At 36.4% G+C, this 22,490-nt stretch overlaps 1 pseudogene; it reads left to right on the top strand.

Annotated features, from left to right (window-relative positions):
• The window catches only part of LOC127904802 (uncharacterized), a 30,185-nt pseudogene extending 27,613 nt beyond the window's left edge, over positions 1 to 2,572 (top strand).
• Positions 2,573 to 22,490: the final 19,918 nt, after the last annotated feature.

Genomic DNA, 22,490 nt, shown 5'->3' with positions numbered 1-22,490 from the left:
CCAAATAGAAAGTCCGCAAGTCAAAAAGAAGTAAATAACAAAATTCATACAGATTGTTCTGACCTATATTGTAAGTCCTTACCAAACTCCGATTCACCTGAATATTTACCCAATAAAAAAACATACCTCTGGAATCTTCTGGTAAAGTTTCAGCTCGATCCAATGGTTGGATTTAGAGTTATGCTCAATAGCGTAAAACTAGATAGTAGAAACTTTTACACCAAAATCCGAATCTGACCTCGCTCGGATCGTATCACAAGGCTGAACCATATACTGAACCATATCAATAACCAATTTCAAACATATAACTGAATGCTTACTATAAGGAATCTAAGGTTGAACCTGAACCATATCAGATCCCCTTGTGGACCTACTTTAAGGCTTGCTCAATCTCATTTTCATTCAGACTCCTAAATAGAGTCTCGTCAAATTGATGTGAACCTTGTGATTATGTGGTCATACAACCCACACGTAAAGACACCAAATTCCTGGAAAGCCAAGTAAATCAGGATTGATAGGAGTGTGATACAAAAATAACTTGTACTTAGGCACCAGCACTATTGGAAACGGAAACCCCCACCCAACGAATATTAATTTACGAACAAGAAGTATAAAGATGACACCACGAAATCAGTTGTTCATCGATAAGTCGTTTCAGTTCTTTAGAGAACCAACGGAGAATATCTCACCACTCACACACAATGTTATGGAACAAGATGTTTATTAATCTAAAAAATTTGTAGCCCCCCACACGTCTGGTTATAGCTTTATTTATACTGACTCTAGACTGAAATAAACTCTAATGGACCCCCCTTATGTTGACTTATATGAGGCCCACTTACAATTGACCCAAATAAGTAATAATAACCCAAAGACTAAGAAGAAAAAATAAAAATAATAAAAATCCAAAAATTAATATCCTAGACATGTTAAAATTAGACTTGTCACCCCTAAAAAGTCCTAAATAGACTAGAAAATCTGATCTAAATGTGGAATTAATTCTGAATTCTTGTTGTCTTGTTATGCTTGGTTTCCTTGTTTTTTATATGGACAATTAATAAAGAAAATCTTCATGTTTTACCCTTGCCAATTTAGTTTCCTTCCTATAAACTAAAATGTCATTAAATACCATCAGCCATTCTTTTCTTGTATAGCTAGGATGAATAAGGAATCCTTGTAAGAAAGGGATTATGAAACATTAATGAATTCTTACTACATTTAGAAACTATGTTGTAGCCCATTAAAGATCCTTATAGAACTAGGAGATTCCCAAAACAAGCTGTCACAATCTTGATGTGAACCACGTGATCACGTAACCCACACGCAAAGACATCAATTCCTTGGAAAGCCAAGTAAATCAGGTTTGATAGGAGTGTGACACAAAATAAGCCTTGAATCAGTTCTGTAATATTTTATTTCCTTCTCTTCTTCTCATGGCACAACATATATTTAATATTAAGGGCTTTATTTTATTTTGTTAGCTACAACTCAAGGCTTGTTTGGGTTTGATTAATACTTTATTTTCAGCTAGGATCCAAGACTTGTTTGGATCACGTTATGGGCTTTTCAGGTTAGGGTTTTTGGGTCAGTTTTGAGTGGACCTTATATAAGTCCACATAAGGGTCCATTAGGGTCAATTTTTCAAGAACTATTTCAACTCATCTAACCAAAATTTCAGCACCCATTGATGAATATTACTTCTGAATTTTTCAATTTTAACGTGTGAGAGTGATTCTTGCATTCTTTAGTTCTTGAACGAACTGAATCTGGCTTATCAAAGATTAACTGGCTTTATGGCGTCATTCTACTTCATTCTAATAGTATTGGTGCCTTGGGGCAGGTTTTCATTGTGTCACACTTTCTTTTAGACTTATTTCAGCTTTCCGGGACCAGATCTCAATCTTGATTGTGGGTTGCGTGACCATGTGATTTCGAGGTCCGCATTATATACATATTTGGATTGCGCTGCTACGTTGGTTCCATTTGGTGTTGGTTTCAGTCATGCAAGATCTGCAAGAAGGTGAGACAAGAGGTGTGAGCCTGTGAGGATATTAAGAGTGTTTGAGAAAAACACGAGCAACGTGAGGATAGTTTTTTACCACTAACCAATTTTTGCAGGTACTATCATGTCAGATGATGGAGAGGATAAATTTTGTGATGGGGAACATGTGTGACAGACTTGATAGGGTGGAGAGACATGGTAACGAGGCTAGTACAAGCACCCAAGACGTGAGGAAGGTTGGGGCTGAACCGAAAAGTAAACAGTGGCAGTAGGGCTGAAAGGCCAAGGTGGGCTGATTATGAAGATTTTGAGGAGGGAGTTGATGATATTGGTGATGGTGGTGTTGACAACGAGACCGAAGGCCATCAGGGAGGTTTTCGGCAGCCTCGAAACCGAAGGGATTTTAGGACTAGAACTAGGAGCCAATTCAGCCAAAAGGGAAATTTTCATAGTATTTGGGAACATGATGATTTAGATGGTGACTTGGATGCTATCAAACTGAAATTACCTTCATTTCAAGGTAAAAACGATCCCGAGGTGTATTTGGAATTGGGGAAAAAGGTGGATTAGATTTTTTATTGCCATAACTATTCGGAGGCCAAAAAGGTAAAAATGGTAGTAATTGAGTTCACATATTAGGCACTGATTTGGTGGGATCAGAATTTGATTAGTAGGAGAAGGAGTGGAGAGAGGCCGGTAGCGTCGTGGGAGGAGATGAAAGTGTTGATGAGAAGGTGATTTGTGCCTAACCACTATTATAGTGATTTGTATCTAAAATTGCAGGGTTTGAATCAGGGTTCTAGGCACATGGATGAGTATTTCAAGGAGATGGAGATCACAATGATTCGGGCCAATGTGATTGAGGATATGGAAGCTAATATGACTAGATTTCTAAATAGGTTGAATAGGGACATTACAAATGTTGTAGAATTACAAGATTGTGTGGAATTGGAGGACATGGTCCATATAGCAACGAAGGTGGAGAGGCAAATAAAGAGAAGGGGCAGTACACATTTTCAGACCAATTCAGCTTCATTTTCCTCAACATGGAGGCCGAATCTGAAGAGAGAGGAGGTTGTCCAACCAAAGCTTTATGCAAAGGCAGAACCACCTAAGACCAAAAAAGACACTCATACGGATAGGAAAGGTAAATTTAAATCTCAACCTATTGTAAAGGATGGTAAAACCATCACTCTTGTACCTCTTTCTCCAAAACAAGTGAAACCTATTGTAAATGATGATCAAATGAAATTCACGTAAGGAAAATGAGAGAAGACCATCAGATTCGGCTAAACCTAAATCATTAATTAAACCGGTTGAGAGTGGAAGTAAAACCCGATGAGTGAAGAAAGTAAGCTTGTGTGATGATAATAGTGTGGAAAAATTAAAGAAACAACTTAATTTTTATGCAATAGAAGCTCAAATCAGATTTGTATTTTTCATTAACAATCCGATAATCTTACTTGTGTATAAGGAGACTTATTTCAACACTAACGATCTTGATTTTTCTATTTCTAGTTGATGAGGATCAGCCCAACACCAAGCGTAATCATGCCAACTGATGTGAACCTCGTGATCATGTGGTCACGCAACCCACACGCAAAGACACCAATTCCCGGAAAGCCAAGTAAATCAGATTTGATAGGAGTGTGACACAAGATAACTTGTACCTAGGCAGCAACACTGTTGGAAATGAAAAACCCCCACCCAATGAATATTGATTTGCAAACGAGAAGTATAATGATGACGCCACAAAGCCAGTTATTCTTCGATAAGTCCTTTTTAGTTCTTTAGAGAATCAAGGAAGGGAGATTATCCCACCAATACATAACAAGTGCGGCAAACATGAAGTTTTATTGATCTGAAAATTATGTAACCTTACATGTTTGGTTATGCCTTTATTTATACTGACTCCAGACTTAAAGACACCCTAATAGACCCCCATTAGGTGGACTTATATGAAGTCCACTTACAATTGACCTAAATAAGTAATAATAACCCAAAGACTAAGAAGAAAATAATAAAAATCTGAAAATTACCATTCTAAATATGCTAGAATTAGATTTTTCACCCTTAAGAAGTCCCAAATAAACTTGAAGAAATCTGATTTAGGAAATTTGTGTTGCTGCCCCCTTTGATGTCCTTTATTAGCTTGCATTTCCTTGTTTAACTTGGACAAATAAGAAAAAAAATTTCCTCTGTTGCTGATTTAATTACTTTCCTTCCTACGTTAGGAAAAACATTAAATAATCCTCCCCTCTTTAGGAATAAGATCTAGCCAACTTCGTTACTTAATTAGGATAATTAATTGCTGACTTTCTATTCCTTTAGCATTAGAAAAAAAAAAAACAAGCCTAACAAGGCGGCTGGTATTGGGCCGAACACATTAGCCCCTTGTTCCACATGAATTGAGCTCTTCTTGGACTTGAATTAGATGAATTAAAAGCTGTCCTTCATGCTTCTTAAATGTCCCAAGCCGTTCTAGGTCCATTTTGCTTCATAAGTTCTTAACAAGCCCATTCAATGCCTTTTTAAGCTTCTTTGCCCTAGCTCTTGTAATTGGCCCAATTGGCATCCCCAATGGGTCGTTGGCATGATTATGCTTGCTATTAGGCTGATCCTCATCACCAACGACCCATTGGGGATGCCAATTGGGCCCATTACAAGAGCTAGGGCAAAGAAGCTTTAAGAACTATCGAATGAGCTTGCTCAGAACATATGGAGCAAGATGGACCTAGAGGAGCTTGGGACATCTAAGGAGCATTTTGTGTCGCTGATTCGTTGTTTTCAGACTTTCTTTGAATATGCAAAATTTGGTTAGTAGCACAACATATATCCTCACACCTCTCATGTATCACACAAAAAAATCAAGGCTTTTCACTCTAATAAGCTCACTACGTCTTTTACCTCACAACTTGCTTTCTTTTGGTTCTTTAGGAACTAAAATCAAAATATCAAAGTCAGTAGCAGCGTATTCTAATTATAATTTTCAGACTCAAGAATCAATAAATATACTGAAAACATAGCAAAACAAAACTACGATTACGATTTCACGAGTAGCAATGCAAATATATATGAATTGTGGACGAAACGAAGACACGGAATAAAACAGAAGCGAATATTAGCAAAAAAAAATTACTTGACTCCTAGATAACCCAAATATAATAGCAACAAAAAGTTTTGGACAAAACCAAACAGTAAGGATCACGTTTTGAAACTTGACGCAAATTTAACCTGTTACACAATTTTTCCGTAACAGAATTAAAACCCAGACCAAACGATCTCAAAATGACCTCAAATTCAATATTTAGTATTATTATACAAAAAAAAGAACAAAACTCAATTTATAGATCATTCTCTTATATCTAGGTACCCAAAGGTATAATCAGTTTGCGGCAGAATTGAACCTCCAATTAAAACTTACAGAAGCCGATATCAAAATAATCTCAAATTTAATATATGGTGTGATCTATCCCCCAATACACAGATTATGAAGTTTCAATTGATTCTCAGGTGGTTTGCTTATGTTCACTAAGAGTAGTGTTTCTACGGCAGAATTGAACCTCGAATTAAAACTCAAGCAAACTATATTAAAATAAGCCCAAATTTTATATATTTTGCGATCTCACCACCAATAAACAGAATATGAAGTTCCAATTGATTCTGAGGTGATTTGCATATAGTTCACCAAGAGTTGTGTTTCTACGGTAAAATTGATCCTCGAATTAAAACTTCAAGCAAACGATATGAGAATATAAGCCCACATTTGACATATGATATGATCTCACCCCTAATAGACTGAATATGAAGTTTCAATTGATTCTGAGGTGGTTTGCTTATGATTCACAAAGAATTGTGTTTCTGGGGCAAAAATTAAATCATCCTTTAAATTTCAACTAATCTCTCTCTCTCTCTCTCTTTTAATATACTGATATGATTAGAGAGAGTAACAAGATAAAATATAAGCCTTTTTTGTTTTGCTTAGATAACCCAAACACAAAGAACAAAAAGATGGACGCAAACATTGAAAAACTTAAAGGAACACTAAAAAAAACAAAAATAACATAAGGATATGACCTTGTTTCGAAGCCTAGCTTTGATACCAATTGATGCGAATCTCGTGATCACGTGGTGACGCAACCCACAATCAAGATTGAGATCTGATCCTGCAAAGCCAAAATATGTCTAATAGAAGTGTGACACAATGGAAACCTGCCCCAAGACACCAACACTATTAGAATAAGTAGAATGACGTCACGAAGCCAGTTAATCTTTGATAAGTCAGATTCAGTTCGTTCAAGAACAAAAGAATGCAATAATCACTCTCACACGTTAAAACTGAAAAATTTAGAAGTAATATTCATCAAAGAATGCCGAAATTTTGGTTACATGAGTTTAAATATTTCTTAAAAAATTAACCCTAATGGACCCCTTATGTGGACGTATATGAGGTCCACTCAAAACTGACCCAAAAACACTAAACTGAAAAGCCCATAACTGATGCGAACCTCGTGATCACATGGTCACGCAACCCACACACAAAGACTCCAATTCCCGGAAAGCCAAGTAAATCAGGTTTGATAGGAGTGTGACACAAAGATAACTTGTACCTAGGCACCAGCATTATTGGAAACGGAGACCCCCACCCAACGAATATTGATTTGCGAATGAGAAGTATAAGGATGACGCCACGAAGACAATTGTTCTTCGATAAGTCATTTTTCAGTTCTTTAGAGAACCATGGAAGGGAGATTATCTCACCAACACACACACACACACAAAGTGCGACAAACAAGAAATTTTATTAATCTGAATTGTCTAACTTATATGTCTGGTTATGCCTTTATTTATAATAACTCTAGACTTTAAAAAACCCTAATGGACCCCCCTTAGGTGGACTTATATTAAGCCCACTTACAATTGACCCAAATAAGTAATAATAACCCAAAGACTAAGAAGAAAATAATAAAAATCCAAAAATTACCATCCTAAATATGCTAGAATTAGATTTGTCACCATTAAGAAGTCCCAAATAACTAGGAAATCTGATCTGAAGGTAGAATTTATTCTGAAGTCTTTTTTCCTTTTTGTAGCTAGGATGAATAAGGAATCCATGTAAGAAAAGGATTCTGAAATAATTATGAATCCTTGCCACACTTGGAAACTATGTTGCAGCCCATTAAAGATTCTTGTAGAATTAGTAGATTTCCAAAATAAGCTGCCACATCCTTTTAGGAAAGGAATCCTAGCCAAATAGGAAGTTCACAAGTCAAAAGGAAGTAAATAACAAAATTCGTACAGCCTTTGTTGACCCGTGTTTCGATGCCTTCCCGAATTCCAATGGATCTGAAATTTTAAACCAAGGTAGGAAAACATGTCAGGAGACTCCACCTAAATGTCTAGCTCGATCCAACGATCGGATTGGGAATTATGACTATTGCCGTAAAACTGGATAGTTGCACATTTTACATCAAAATCTGAATTTGACCTTTCCTCGATCGTATCATTCCCTCTCTCTTCAAGATGATTCGTCCTCAAATCACCAAAAAGTTGAATGGTCAATTCCTTAGCCTTTTTTTGAAGCCTTTGGAGTTCTTTTCTTGCCAACAATCGTCGCCAACAACTTTGGATGAAAGTAGCAGCCGTTCTATTTCGTACATCATCATTGCAGCGTATTTTCTCCTCTCTTTTTAAAGCTTGCTGGGCATTGACTGTTGCCGTTAACACATCAAGTTCTTGCTTCATCTTCCCTAGAATACGGGATAGACTCTTGTATTCTTTTTTTAGAACACTAATCTCTTTATTTCTCTCCATTTGATACCACCTCTCCTTTGAATCCTCCTTTTCTTTTGCCATAACACCTCATCAAAATACATGAAATCCCTTCGGTTTCTAGGCCGCCGAAAACCTTCCCGATGGCCTATGGTCTCATCCTTAAAACCACCATCAACAATATCATCAATGTCCACCTCAAAATCCTCATAATCAGCCCACCTTGGCCTTTCGGCCCCACTGTCATTGTTTGATTTCGGTTCAGCCCCAACCTTTCTCACGTCTTGGGTACATGTTTCGGCCATATTACCCTGTTTTCCCACCTTCTCAAGTCTGTCACACACGTTCCCCGTCATGGAATTCATTCTTTCCATCATCTTCGTCATGACTTGCATTTGGAATTTAAGTTCTACATCGAGAGGGGGTGGTGTGTTGTTTTGATCTGACATGACAGCACCTGCAACAATTGGTTAGTGGTAAAACAAATCCTCACACCGCTCGTGTTTCGCTCAAACACTCTTAATATCCTCACGCGCTCAAACCTCTCGTCTCACCTTCTTGCGGTTCTTGCGCAACTAAAACCAACACCAAATATAACCAACTTGCCAGCACAATCCAAATATATATATATATATATATATATATATATATATATATATATATATATATATATATATATATATATGACTCAAGAAGCAATAAAAACCAGAGAACAAGTAAAACAAAACTGCGATGATAGTCTCGCGAGTAGCAAGCGAGTCTATACGAAATATGAACGAAACTGAAGACTCGAATAAAAACAGAAACAAAAAATATGCAAAATGATGAAACAACACCCAAATATGTTGGATATGATGAAAATAAACTACAGGAATCAAAAACAACGGAAAGAAACCGAATTTTAAAAGTTGGCGCAAAACAGACTCATTTACGACGAGTTAAGTCGGAATCTGGAACCTAAAGTAAATAAGGTCCAATTGAGCAAAAATTTTACATATAGTGTGATATCAACCCAAATAGACAGAATATAAAGTTTGAGCAATTTATGATAAGGTTTGATATACTGACGCAAAAATGTTATGAATCAGACCTGATTGGAACCGAAATTGAAACCCAAAGCAAACGATATGCAATTGACCCCAAACTTAATATGTGATGTGATTAGGACCCCAGTAATAAGAGTATAAAATTTGAGCTAATTCCGAGTGGATTTATACTAACTCTAGACTTAAATAAACCCTAATGGACCCCCCTTAGGTGGACTTATATTAAGCCCACTTACAATTGACCCAAATAAGTAATAATAACCCAAAGACTAAGAAGAAAATAATAAAAATCCAAAAATTACCATCCTAAATATGCTAGAATCAGATTTGTCACCATTAAGAAGTCCCAAATAGACTAGGAAATCTGATCTGAAGGTAGAATTTATTCTGAAGTCTTCTTTCCTTTTTGTAGCTAGGATGAATAAGGAATCCATGTAAGAAAAAGATTCTGAAATAATTATGAATCATTGCCACACTTGGAAACTATGTTGCAACCCATTAAAGATCTTTGTAGAATTAGTAGATTTCCAAAATAAGCTGCCACATCCTTTTAGGAAAAGAATCCTAGCCAAATAGGAAGTCCATAAGTCAAAAGGAAGTAAATAACAAAATTCATACTGTCTCTGTTGACCCGTGTTTTGATGCCTTCCCAAATTCCGATTGATTTGAAATTTTAAACCGAGGTAGGACAACATGTTAGGAGACTCCACGTAAACTTTCAGCTCGATCCAACTGTCGGATTGAGAATTATGACTATTGCCGTAAAACTGGATAGTTGCACATTTTACGTCAAAATCTGAATTTGACCTTTCCTGGATCGTATCAATAACGTGATCCAAAAAAGCCTTAGATCCTAGCTGAAAACCAAGTATTAATTAAGCCCAAACAAGCCTTGAATTGTAGCTAACCAAATAAAATAAAGCCTCTAATATTAAATCCATGTTTTTGCCATGAGAAGAAGAGAAGGAAATAAAATATTATAGAACTGATTCAAAGCTTATTTATACCCTACCATGCAGCCCATTAATCCTAGAAACAAAAGGAAAAGGTAGCTACCTATGTTGTTTTCAAGTTGTAGTAGAATTCTTTTGTTTCCTTTATTGTCCTCGCCTCATGGCCCAAATAAGGTTATATTGGGCCCCTCTTGCACATGGATAAGATGTATTAGGGCGTCCTCTTGATACTCCAATGGACCTTTCAATTCTGACTTTAAAACCACTACATTCAATGCCTTTGAGGGGGAGGCCTTGGTTATAAGGCCTGCACTGAACATGAAAATCAAAGAAGATGATGTAGATCAGCAACGGGAAAACTTAAATGAATCATGTATTGCGTGTGTTTATAGGTAAGTTTGTTGTTGTGTATTTTAATGACATTTTGATCTATATGAAGAACTTAAATGAGCATCTTGATCATTTGCGTAGTGTACCCTCTCACCAAGCATCCTAATTTCTAATCAGATGGTCCATAATCAATTCTTTTAATCCAAGGGTCATTTTTTCTTTGCTTTGCCTCCAAGTTATCAAATAAGTGGTAGAGATTTGTTCTTGAAATTCAATGGTTGATCTTAAATTACTTTGCCTTCAAGCCAAAGAAATTACACCTATAAATAGGTGGCTACAGACTCACACAAAAGAGGGAGGGAATTAATGAGTATTACGCAAAAAAAATTACCAAAAACAAACAAAAAGTCACAAAACCGTGACCCTGCCTCTCTTAGCTAGCTCCTCCCTATTTTTATGTTTTTCAACACCAACCAACAACTCTTCATCTACCTTTCAACTTCACTATCAAAGAAAAAAACACACAATTTCCTCTTTATCTCCCTTACGGTACAATACTACCAATCATCACCATCATCTCCATGATAACCACAATTGATAGTCGTGCTTACCCTCTCCATCATCAACCCAATGTTGGTTCCTCTTCTCCTCCACCACGCCATATGAGCAACACCTAAGCCTCTTCAATCAGCTTCCATCTCCTGTCTAGAGCCTTCAACCTTCCACCTCCCTTGCATTCTTTCACCCATAACACTTTCTATCAACAGATCTTCATCCAGCCGAGAATCAAACCAACACCCCCTCACCAACTGATTCCTTCACCACTAGTCGCAGTAGCTCTATCCTCGAACCAGTACGGCGTCCTCTCTCTAACTATTAGCACCAGTAGCAGCCATGGATTCTCCCTTACACCAAAATACTCTCTCTTTATTACATTGTGTCTTTACCCCTTGTTGATTGTTGAAATAACCAAAATAAAAGGAAAAAACCAAGAAACAAATTTGTGAATAAAGGAAAAAAATAGATGAAAACAAATTGCCTGTGTGATTTCCTTTACTTGCAGGTCACGGTGACGCTCACAGCAAGCACAAGATATAAGAGAAAAAGAATATGTTTTAGATCCACCTTGTTTTCTATCTCTCCAGCAGTGGCGGTGCGTGGTTCTAAGCGTCATAAGTGGTGATGGCGTGTTGATACAAGCGCCACCACTATTCCTCCAGCCCCGAAATCTTCCAGCACTATTCTTAAGCTCCAATAACTTCTTCATATTATTTTTTTACCTTTGGAAGGTCCATTTTGCAATTTTCAAATTATTGTTAGAAATTTGAATTTTTAGTGTTTTGTAAACATGTGCATTTTTTTAGATGTGTAAGTAAGATATAGTAAAAAAGAGAATGTGTTGTGTGTGTTGCATTTTCATTTTTTTAATTACTTATTTTTATTTTGTGATAAAAAAGATAAAAAGATAAAAAAAAAATTCTAATTTATCCAAATGTTTTAATAGCATACAACCAAGTCTCTTAAAAAATAAAAATAAAAATCATATTTGGATTAAAAAATAAAATACATGGTGTGTTTTAGTATTTTTATACATAATTCGAAAAATATATATTTGCATGCATTTTAGATTTGATAATTATTTTATTGAATTCATGAGAACTTGACCAATTTTTCAATAATCCCTAAAAAAATTTAACTCATGTGAATTAATGGTCAATATTCTGGTATAAATGATGGACTTACAAGTAGGTTGATATTTAAATATCAGGAGTTAACCAGAAAATTCTCAAAATTACTTTAAATATTCACCAAATTTAATTAGGAGTATTTTTTATCACAAGATACGAGTTGTGAAAACCCTTCTGTCTTCCAAGATAGTTGAACCCTGTCAAGGTTCCTATATGGATCCTTTCCATAAGAATTAGAATTCATTTGGGCACACGTGCCTATAATAAATTCTAAACACCACATTTATTCACACGAACGAATCTTTATCTTGAGTCATAGATAGACTAACGATTAGAAACCTATCAAAACTTGTAAACCATATTCAGACCACACAAAGCAACTTACCTCAGGTAGGATGATGTGATCCAAGCACCAAAGGATTTATTGGAGGTTCCAGTTGGTCCAGTTACAAGGCTTAGAGCTAAGAGGTTCACAGAGGCTTTCAATGGACTTTTTCAAGATACGTGAGCAATTAAACTTTCTTTATTTTGTGGGGAAACACTTGTTTGAGTTTCAAACCTATTTATTTTATTTATTTTAAGTAGTTTAGACTAGTTTTAGCTTAGGTTGATTATTATTTAAAATTGAGTTTATATGTGACTCATTAGGGAAACTAGAGTTATTGGTTCGGGGTATAAATACTCTTGAGAATAATTTTTCATATCAGTTTTTTGGCTAATAATATTCTAATTTTGCTGACTTTTGGTTGTCAATCTTGGTTCTTGATTGAACTTCCAACTCTTTAAAGAATTGACCAATCTTTGATGTGAATTTATACTTATTTCCCTCATCTCCAGGTGTAGGTGTTGTGATTAGGTTGGTTTATAGTCTTGTTGCCTTGGAGCAGATCTTCCATTGTGATAAGCTCATCCTATTTTCAGCAAACTTGGATTAGATAGATCTTGAGTTCACGAATTCCATTCAACTCCGCTAGGGTTCACATCATAGGGTGTGTTAGAGGTGTTAATACCTTCCTTAGCCACAACCAGTCCCCTATCCTTAAAATTTTTGATAATATATTTGGGTTACCTAGCGACCCTCAACCAAACAACTAAGTGGCATCTCCCTAACCCCTTGATGTCGCATGTCCACGTGCGACATGGATCGTAACCCAGCTATTGAGGCATAAGAGTTAGATGATGGATTATCAGTTGGTTCGGCCAAGAGGCCTAACGTGGCGAGTCAGTTCTCTTTCCAACAACGATCTAATACAAGTCCTAACAAGGGATAGGGAGGCCAAAAAGGCTAATTTAGACAATCGAGGAGTTTCTCGCCAAGGTTTACTATTAGGAGGGCTGGTAGACATAGTATGAGTAGAGGTGGTCAGACCCGAAGTCAAAATATTGTTCAGTCAACACCACAGGATTCAAAGGGGAGGCCGCTGTGTCAGTCTTATGGATCTAGGCATTATGGCACAATTTGCTCCAGGCATACTGAAGCTTGTTTTAGTTGCGGACAGACTGATCACTTATATTGAGGGATTGTCTGAACAGGTGATTGTCCATGCCTAGTGCATCTATATCAGTTGCATCTTATACTCAAACTCAGTCAACAAACCATTATATGTTTCAAAATAGGTGTGGCCAACGGGTCTGTGAAGTAAGTGGTAGAGGTTTTGCATTAGTAGGTCAGAGACATGCATGAGTTTTTTCCATCACTTGCTACGATGCCCAAGCATCCAACACCATTGTCTCAAGTACACTCTTTATATGTTCTTTCGAAGCTAGAGTTTTGTTTGACGTGAAGCAACTCATTCTTTTATGTTGTTATATTTTTCTTTCAGGTTTTGTAAACAAACCATTTTGTTAGAGAGTCTTTTGTGTGTGGCTACCCCCATCGGATGAGGTTATTGATGTGAACCTCTTGATCACGTGATCATGCAATCCTAATCAAGATTGAGATCTGATCTCAGAAAGTCAAAAGAGGTCTGATAAGAGTGTGATACAATGGAAACTTGTCCCAAGGCACCGACACTATTGGAATGAAGCCGAATGAAGCCATAAAGCTACTTAATCTTCGATAAGTCAGATTCAATTCATTCAAGAATTAAAGTGATACGATCTAGACAAGTTCAAATTCGGATTTTGACGTAAAAAATGCACCTATCCAGTTTTACGGCAACAATCATAATTCTCAATCCGATCCGTTGGATCAAGCATCATAAAGAATGCAAGAATCTCTCTCACACATTAAAACTAAAAAGCTCAGAAGTATTATTCGTCAAAGGTGCTGAAATTAGGCATACATGTGTTTAAATAGTTTTGATAAATTAACCCTAATGGATCTATTCTTGTGGGCTGAATTGACCCAGTTACAAAAACTGACCCAAAACCTTTACTAGTAATCCCAAACCGTGATCCAAACAAGTCTTAGATCTTACATGAAAAAAAAGTATTAATTAAGCCAAAAAATGCCTTGGGATGTAGCTAACAAAATAAAAATAATGCCCATAAATCGTAAGTCTTTATATGCCCTAAGAAGAGAAATACAAAAACACATTGTAGGTTGTTGCCCCTTTAGTTTCCATGTTAGAATAGGATTTAATATCAACATTGTATTTATCATTCTTTTGGACGGAAAAGGATGTTGTCTTTAATGCTCCTCTTTGCCACCTTTTGGTATCCTTCCAATACTAGGAAATATAATTAAGTTGTTGGATTATTCTACTTGCACAACAAGGAGACGGTGCCAGCCTTGTGTTTCCTAAGTCAGCTTGGATTCCTTTGTTTCCTCTACTGTGTTTTTTCCTCGACAATGAAATAAAAATGATAATAAATCCTAATATTTAAAGGAAATAATGAATTTTCTCACACATAATATGAAATCCAAAACTAGTTAAGAATCCACAAAACACATGGAAACATCATATAACAAGGGCAACCGAAATTGATACAAAATTAGCAGTCTTGCTGTTGAAACTTCACGGCCCAAATAAGGGTGGATTGAGCCCCTCTTACACATGGATTAAATGTATTAAGGCCTCCTCTTGATGCTCCATAGGACCCTGATGCGAACCTCTTCATCACGTGGTCACGTAACCCATAATCAAGATTAAGATATGATCCTGGAAAGCCGGAAGAGATTTGATAGGAGTGTGACACAATGGAAACCTATCCCAAGGCATCAACACTATTGGAATGAATTTGAATGATACCACGAAGCCAATTAATAGTCAGATTTAGTTTGTTCAATAACCAAAGAATACAAGAAGGTCTGTCAAACATTAAAACTAAAAAGTTCAGAAGTATTATTCATCAATGGCTCTAAAATTTAAGCTTATATGTGTTTACATAGTTCAGAGAAATTAACCCTAATAGATCTACCCTTGTGGGCTAAATTGATCCACATACAAAAACTGACCTTGATCCAAACAAGTCTTAGATCCTAGCTGAAAACAAAGTATTAATTAAACCCAAACAAGTATTGGGTTGTAACTAACAAAATAAAAATAAAGTTTATAAGTTCTAGGTCTTTATCTGCTGTGAGAAGAGAAGAAAAAAACACTGAAGGTTTGATACACTGCCCAATAATCTTATGAACTGAAGGAGAAGTTGTTGCCCTTTTGGTTTTCAAGTTATAATAGAATTTTAATCCCAGCCTTATATTTATCCTTCTTTTGGAAGGAAAATGATGTTGCCTTTTGACACGACCAAAAGATTGATGTCTTCTCCCAAGTGCAGGAGTGTCGAAGTAATAAATAAACCGGTAAGACCGGGGTCGAACCACAAGGAGGTTAATTGTATAAATTATAGATAACAACAATACAACAACAACAATAATAATAATAGTGAAGAAGAAGAGGAAGAAGTTGATGAGAACTTTGAGATGGAAGATTAACGTAAGGATTAAACAATGATAACAACAAATGTCAAGGTTAGAGGATCCACTAATGGTATTTCAAACAAGTATAGTATAAACTCTTATTATTCAATTGGAAACCACACACAAAGGAGGTTCCAATGAGATTATAAATTGTTAACATGATTACATTAGTTATCTTATTCGAATAATGCTAATACTTGTAAATGTTGTCAGGCATTCATGATTATAACTTATGTTAACAACAAATCAAGTTCCTTTCATAGCTCAGGTGTTGGTTATACCATACAGTATGGGCTATGAAAGTGCCAAGTATTTGTTGTACCAGGTGTTATACAACATAAATCTAGATTAACCATTTAACAAGCAAAGTATTAAAAGTGAACAAGATAACAAATATAAAGCATGTTAGTATCCAACATTAAGGTCCATGTTAAGTTTATATTATACTTATTCTTATACCATTAGTGTACCCTTTTCACCTTGACATAATTAACTTAGTTAAACATAATGAAAGAGAGAAACATAAATAAACAAGGAAAGGAAATGAAAAGCATAAGAAAGAAATTAATATAAACAAAACTTAAGCATTACAAAATATAAAGAGAGAAAGCAAGAGCATGATCTTGATCTGAACACCAAGATGCCTCAATACATGGCAAATGCCTCCTTTTATAGGCCAAAATTCGGAACTATTGATTTGTTGACTAATTGATGAGTGAGTGGCCACATCTTGACTTGGTGACAATCCTTATCTTCTTGTCTGCCAAAAACGTCATTGATGACGTCATAATTTGAACAAACTTAAATCATGAAAGTTCTAGATAATTGTCTCATCTTTCCAGGGTCAAAATTTGAGATCATTTGGTCTTCTAGAACTCGAGATATGGGCTGAACACTAAACAGTGTCTGGGCTGCAGGACAGATTCGGACTTCTTTGTTGCTGCTGCAATTTGGACTTGAAAACGGCCTTTTTAAATCTTGGGCTTCACATGAAAGTTGTAGGCCTATATCTTATCTTTCCATCCATATAAAATGGACCTAAATCCAAGATCTACAGCTCCAGATATGACGCAATTACCGAACAGTGTTCCAGTTTGGACTGCACCAGCATCTTTTTTTCTAAGTTTGGCCATCTCTTTGTCCTTTCAATTTCAGTACTTCAACTCATCAATCAATTCTTTCATTTATGTGATAGGCATGCATTTAAGATGAACATTTACCATAAATTAAAGGTATCTTATATTATTAGATACGTTATTATAAAACATGCTTTAGTTAAGGAGTTATTGATACTTCAAGTGCAAAATAATGATATAAAACCTTGATAAAAATGCACTTTTAAGTACTAATCACCTTTAAAGCTCCTCTTTGCCACCTCTTGGTATCCTTCTGATGCGAATCTCGTGATCACATGGTCACGCAACCCACACGCAAAGACACCAATTCCCGGAAAGCCAAGTAAATCAGGTTTGATAGGAGTGTGACACAAAGATAACTTGTACCTAGGCACCAGCACTATTGGAAACGGAGACCCCCACCCAACGAATATTGATTCGCGAACGAGAAGTATAAGGAAGACACCACGAAGACAGTTGTTCTTCGATAAGTCATTTTTCATTTCATTAGAGAACCATGGAAGGAAGATTATCTCACCAACACACACACACACACAAAGTGCGGCAAACAAGAAGTTTTATTAATCTGAATTGTCTAACTTTGTGTCTGGTTATGCCTTTATTTATACTAACTCTAGACTTAAATAAACCCTAATGGACCCCCCTTAGGTGGACTTATATTAAGTCCACTTACAATTGACCCAAATAAGTAATAATAACCCAAACACTAAGAAGAAAATAATAAAAATCCAAAAATTACCATCCTAAATATTCTAGAATCAGATTTGTCACCATTAAGAAGTCCCAAATAGACTAGAAAATCTGATCTGAAGGTAGAATTTATTCTGAAGTCTTCTTCCTTTTTGTAGCTAGGAATCCTTGTAAGAAAAGGATTCTAAAATAATTATGAATCCTTGCCACACTTGGAAACTATGTTGCAGCCCATTAAAGATCTTTGTAGAATTAGTAGATTTCCAAAATAAGCTGTCACATCCTTTTAGGAAAAGAATCCTAGCCAAATAGAAAGTCCACAAGTTAAAAGGAAGTAAATAACAAAATTCGTACAGCCTCTGTTGACCGGTGTTCCGATGCCTTCCTGAACTCCGATTGACCTGAAATTTTAAACCAAGGTAGAAAAACATGTCAAGAGACTCCACGTAAACTTTTAGCTCGATCCAACAGTCAGATTGAGAATTAGGAATGTTGTCGTAAACCTGGATAGTTGCACATTTTACGTCAAAATCTGAATTTAACCTTTCCTGGATCGTATCATTCCCTCTATCTTCAAGATGATTCGTCCTCGAATCACCAACAAGTTGAATGGAAAATTCCTTAGCCTTTTTTTGAAGGCTTTGGAGTTCTTTTCTTGCCAACAATCGTCGCCAACAACTTTGGATGAAAGTAGCAGCCGTTCTATTTCGTATATCATCATTGCAGTGTATTTTCTCCTCTCTTTTTGAAGCTTGCTGGGCATTGAGTGCTGCCATTAACACATCAAGTTGTTGCTTCATCTCCCTTAGAATACGGGATAGACTCTTGGATTCTTTTTTTAGAACACTAATCTCTTTATTTCTCTCCATTTGATACCACCTCTCCTTTTGAATCCTCATTTTCTTTTTTCATAACACCTCATCACAATACATGAAATCCCTTTGGTTTCTAGGCCGCCGAAAACCTTCCCGATGGCCTATGGTCTCATCCTTAAAACCACCATCACCAATATCATCAACGTCCTCCCTAAAATCCTCATAATCAGCCCACCTTAGCCTTTCGACCCCACTGCCATTATTAGATTTGTGTTCAGCCCCAACCTTTCTCACGTCTTGGGTACATGTCCCAGCCATGTTTCCATGTTTTCCCACCTTCTCAAGTATGTCACACACGTTCCCTATCACGAAATTCATTATTTCCATCATCTTCGTCATGGTTTGCAATTGGAATTTAAGTTCTACATCGTGACGGGGTGTTGTGTTGTTTTAACTGACATGATAGTACCTGCAAAAATTGGTTAGTGGTAAAAACAAATCCTCACATCGCTCGTGTTTCGCTCAAATACTCTTAATATCCTCACACGCTCACACCTCTCGTCTCACCTTCTTGCGGTTCTTGCGCAACTGAAATCAACACCAAATAGAACCAACTTGGCAGCGCAATGCAAATATATATATGACTCAAGAGGCAATAAAAACTAGAAAACAAGCAAAACAAAACTGCGATGATAGTCTCGCAAGTAGCAAGCGAGTCTATCCTAAATATGAACGAAACTGAAGACTCAAATAAAAACTGAAACAAAAATAAGCAAGATGATGAAACAACACCCAAATATGGTGAAATAAACTGCAAGAAACGAAAACAACAGAAAGCAAGCGAATTTCAAAAGTTGACGCAAAAGAGACTCGTTTACAACGAGTTAAGTCCGAATCTGGAACCTAAAGTAAATGATGTCCAATTGAGGTAAAATTTCAGATATAGTGCGATATCAACCCAAATAGACAGAATATAAAGTTTGAGCAATTTACGACAAGGTTTGATATACTGACACAAAAACATTATGAATCAGACTTAATTACACCCGAATTTGAAACCCTAAGCAAACGATATCCAATTGACCCTAAATTTGATATGTGGTGCGATTAACCTGATTAATGGAGACAAACTCTAACACCAAATGATGCGAACCTCATGATCACATGGTCACGCAACTCACACGCAAAGACACCAATTCCCGGAAAGCCAAGTAAATCAGGTTTGATAGGAGTGTGACACAAAGATAACTTGTACCTAGGCACCAGCACTATTGGAAACGGAGACCCCCACCCAACGAATATTGATTCACGAACGAGAAGTATAAGGATGACACCACGAAGACAATTGTTCTTCGATAAGTCGTTTTTCAGTTCATTAGAGAACCATGGAAGAGAGATTATCTCACCAACACACACACACAAAGTGCGGCAAACAAGAAGTTTTATTAATCTGAATTGTCTAACTTTGTGTCTGGTTATGCCTTTATTTATACTAACTGTAGACTTAAATAAACCCTAATGGACCAGTAACATCCCCCATTTCTGGGATAAAACCACAATCTCATGTCAATAGAAAAACAGAGTAGTTAATTTTTTTTTTATATATATATATACATATTCACGGTCTTCGTGTTAACATCTACCAGAAATTTCAACGGAGTCCCCCCCTATACCGGAAGGTCCCAATTTACCGACATGTAACCTGTTTATACTTCTAACAGTTCGCATCTCATAACTTAATTTCCGACCCAATCAGCCTGGGTTTCAATTCCACAATTATACTCACACCTATCAACCATAATATTTATGATATGCATGATATAACAAAAATATCATTATGGATGGATAATTTAAATAAATATAAATTCATAGACATAAAATATGGTTATATAAACTACAACGTTAAATTCATCCAATCAAGTTTAAACATTTATTATACAAATTAAGTTATACAACCATTTTCATGTTTACAAAATACAAGGGTATACTCCTTAGAACCTAGACTTCAAAAAGGGAACATAAGCTAGGATCTACTCTTGTTGTGCATGCGATGATCCTGAAACAAAATACATATTATTGCAAGGTGAATATTTCCATAAATATAACAATATGAATATCTAATAATTTCAACAGGGCAACATGCATTCATATTTCATTTATTTCTCCCTTCTAGTTTTTTTATTTATTTAAAATCTCTTCCTTATTCAACTATTAATAATCGTTCCCTCTGCCGTTATCAACCTTCATTCCAGACATCAACGTGATTACTTTTGCTTATCCCATTATCGATACCAATTTCACTGGTATCGTCATCACCACCCCATAGGAGTCGATATAAGGCGATCCCTTTACCCGGAATCCTAACATACACTAAATGTATGCTGGCCATTCCATGGTGATCCCCTTACCCGGGATCCTAACATACACTGAATGTATGTTAGCCAATACATGGAGATCCCCTTACCCGGGATCCTAACATACACTCCCGGGATCCTAACATACACTCAATATATGCTAGACAATACATGGTGATCCCCTTACCCGGGATCCTAACATACACTAAATGTATGCTGGCCATTCCATGGTGATCCCCTTACCCGGGATCCTAACATACACTGAATGTATGTTAGCCAATACGTGGAGATCCCCTTACCCGGGATCCTAACATACACTAAATGTATGGTAGTCCATTCGTGACGATCCCCTTACCCGGGATCCTAACATACACTAAATGTATGCTAGCCAATACAGGGTGATCCCCTTACCCGGGATCCTAACATACACTTAATGTATGCTAGTTTATGCCTTAAATCACACTTATCATATTTTCCTTTTTCAGTAATAATTTCATCACTTGGCAATTCACATAACAACTTTTCACCTTGAATACACATACATTCAGTAATTCACATTTCACATCAAAATATATTAAATCATGGAATTTAACTAGGAAGCATAGGTGTGAATCACCTACCTGCAATAGAAGCTCTACTCGTGCTCCCCTGCTGCTGCTGTTGCACCACGTCTGTGGTCCCTCCTGCAAATCACAGGTTTATCTCATAAATTTTCCTCACTCAAGGATATGTTTTATAATAACCATATCAACAACCAATAAGTCTTTCTTTCAGTCATTTCTTAGTACTTTATGTTTTTCTCATTTCACTCATTATTACTGTCATTCTTTGTCCAATCCTAGTTATCATTCCTTTCTTTATATTTGGACTTTCACTGTCCAACTGTTACTGCTTCCTCTTTGAACTGTTACTGTCTGACCTCTCCTCAGATTTTTAACTATATCTGGAGTTATAAAACTCCGATTCAAGCAACATTTGTGGCGTTGGAAAGGGAAGACATGAGGCTACAAGTTCTATGTTTTGGGAAGAACCCAGTTCTGCCTCTAAGGTAGTCAAAATCGCTCATTAACAGATGTTTGGACTGTTACTGTCCAACTGTTACTGTCCATTTTTGAACTGTTACTGTCTGACCTCTCCTCATATTTTTAACTATATCTGGAGTTATAGAACTCCGATTCAAGCAAAATTTGTGGCGTTGGAAAGGTAAGACATGAGGCTACAAGTTCTATGTTTTGGGAAGAACTCAGTTCTGCCTCTAAGGTAGTCAAAATCGCTCATTAACAGACGTTTGGACTGTTACTGTCCATTTTTGAACTGTTACTGTCTGACCTCTCCTTAGATTTTTAACTATATCTGGAGTTATAGAACTCCGATTCAAGAAAAATTTGTGGCGTTGGAAAGGTAAGACATGAGGCTACAAGTTCTATGTTTTGGGAAGAACCCAATTCTGCCTCTAAGGTAGTCAAAATTGCTCATTAACAAACGCTTGGATTGTTACTGTCCAACTGTTACTGTCCATTTTTGAACTGTTACTGTCTGATCTCTCCTCAGAGTTTTGACTATATCTGGAGTTATAGAACTCCGATTCAAGCCAAATTTGTGGCGTTCGAAAGGTAAGACATGAGGCTACAAGTTCTATGTTTTGGGAAGAACCCAGTTCTGCCTCTAAGGTAGTCAAAATCGCTCATTAACAGATGTTTGGACTGTTACTGTCCAACTGTTACTGTCCATTTTTGAACTGTTACTGTCTGACCTCTCCTTATATTTTTAACTATATCTGGAGTTATAGAACTCCGATTCAAGCGAAATTTGTGGCGTTGGAAAGGTAAGACATGAGGCTAC

The sequence above is a fragment of the Populus trichocarpa genome, chromosome 19 (assembly GCF_000002775.5).
Source record: "Populus trichocarpa isolate Nisqually-1 chromosome 19, P.trichocarpa_v4.1, whole genome shotgun sequence".
NCBI lineage: Eukaryota > Viridiplantae > Streptophyta > Magnoliopsida > Malpighiales > Salicaceae > Populus > Populus trichocarpa.
This window is presented reverse-complemented; position numbering and strand designations above follow the sequence as displayed.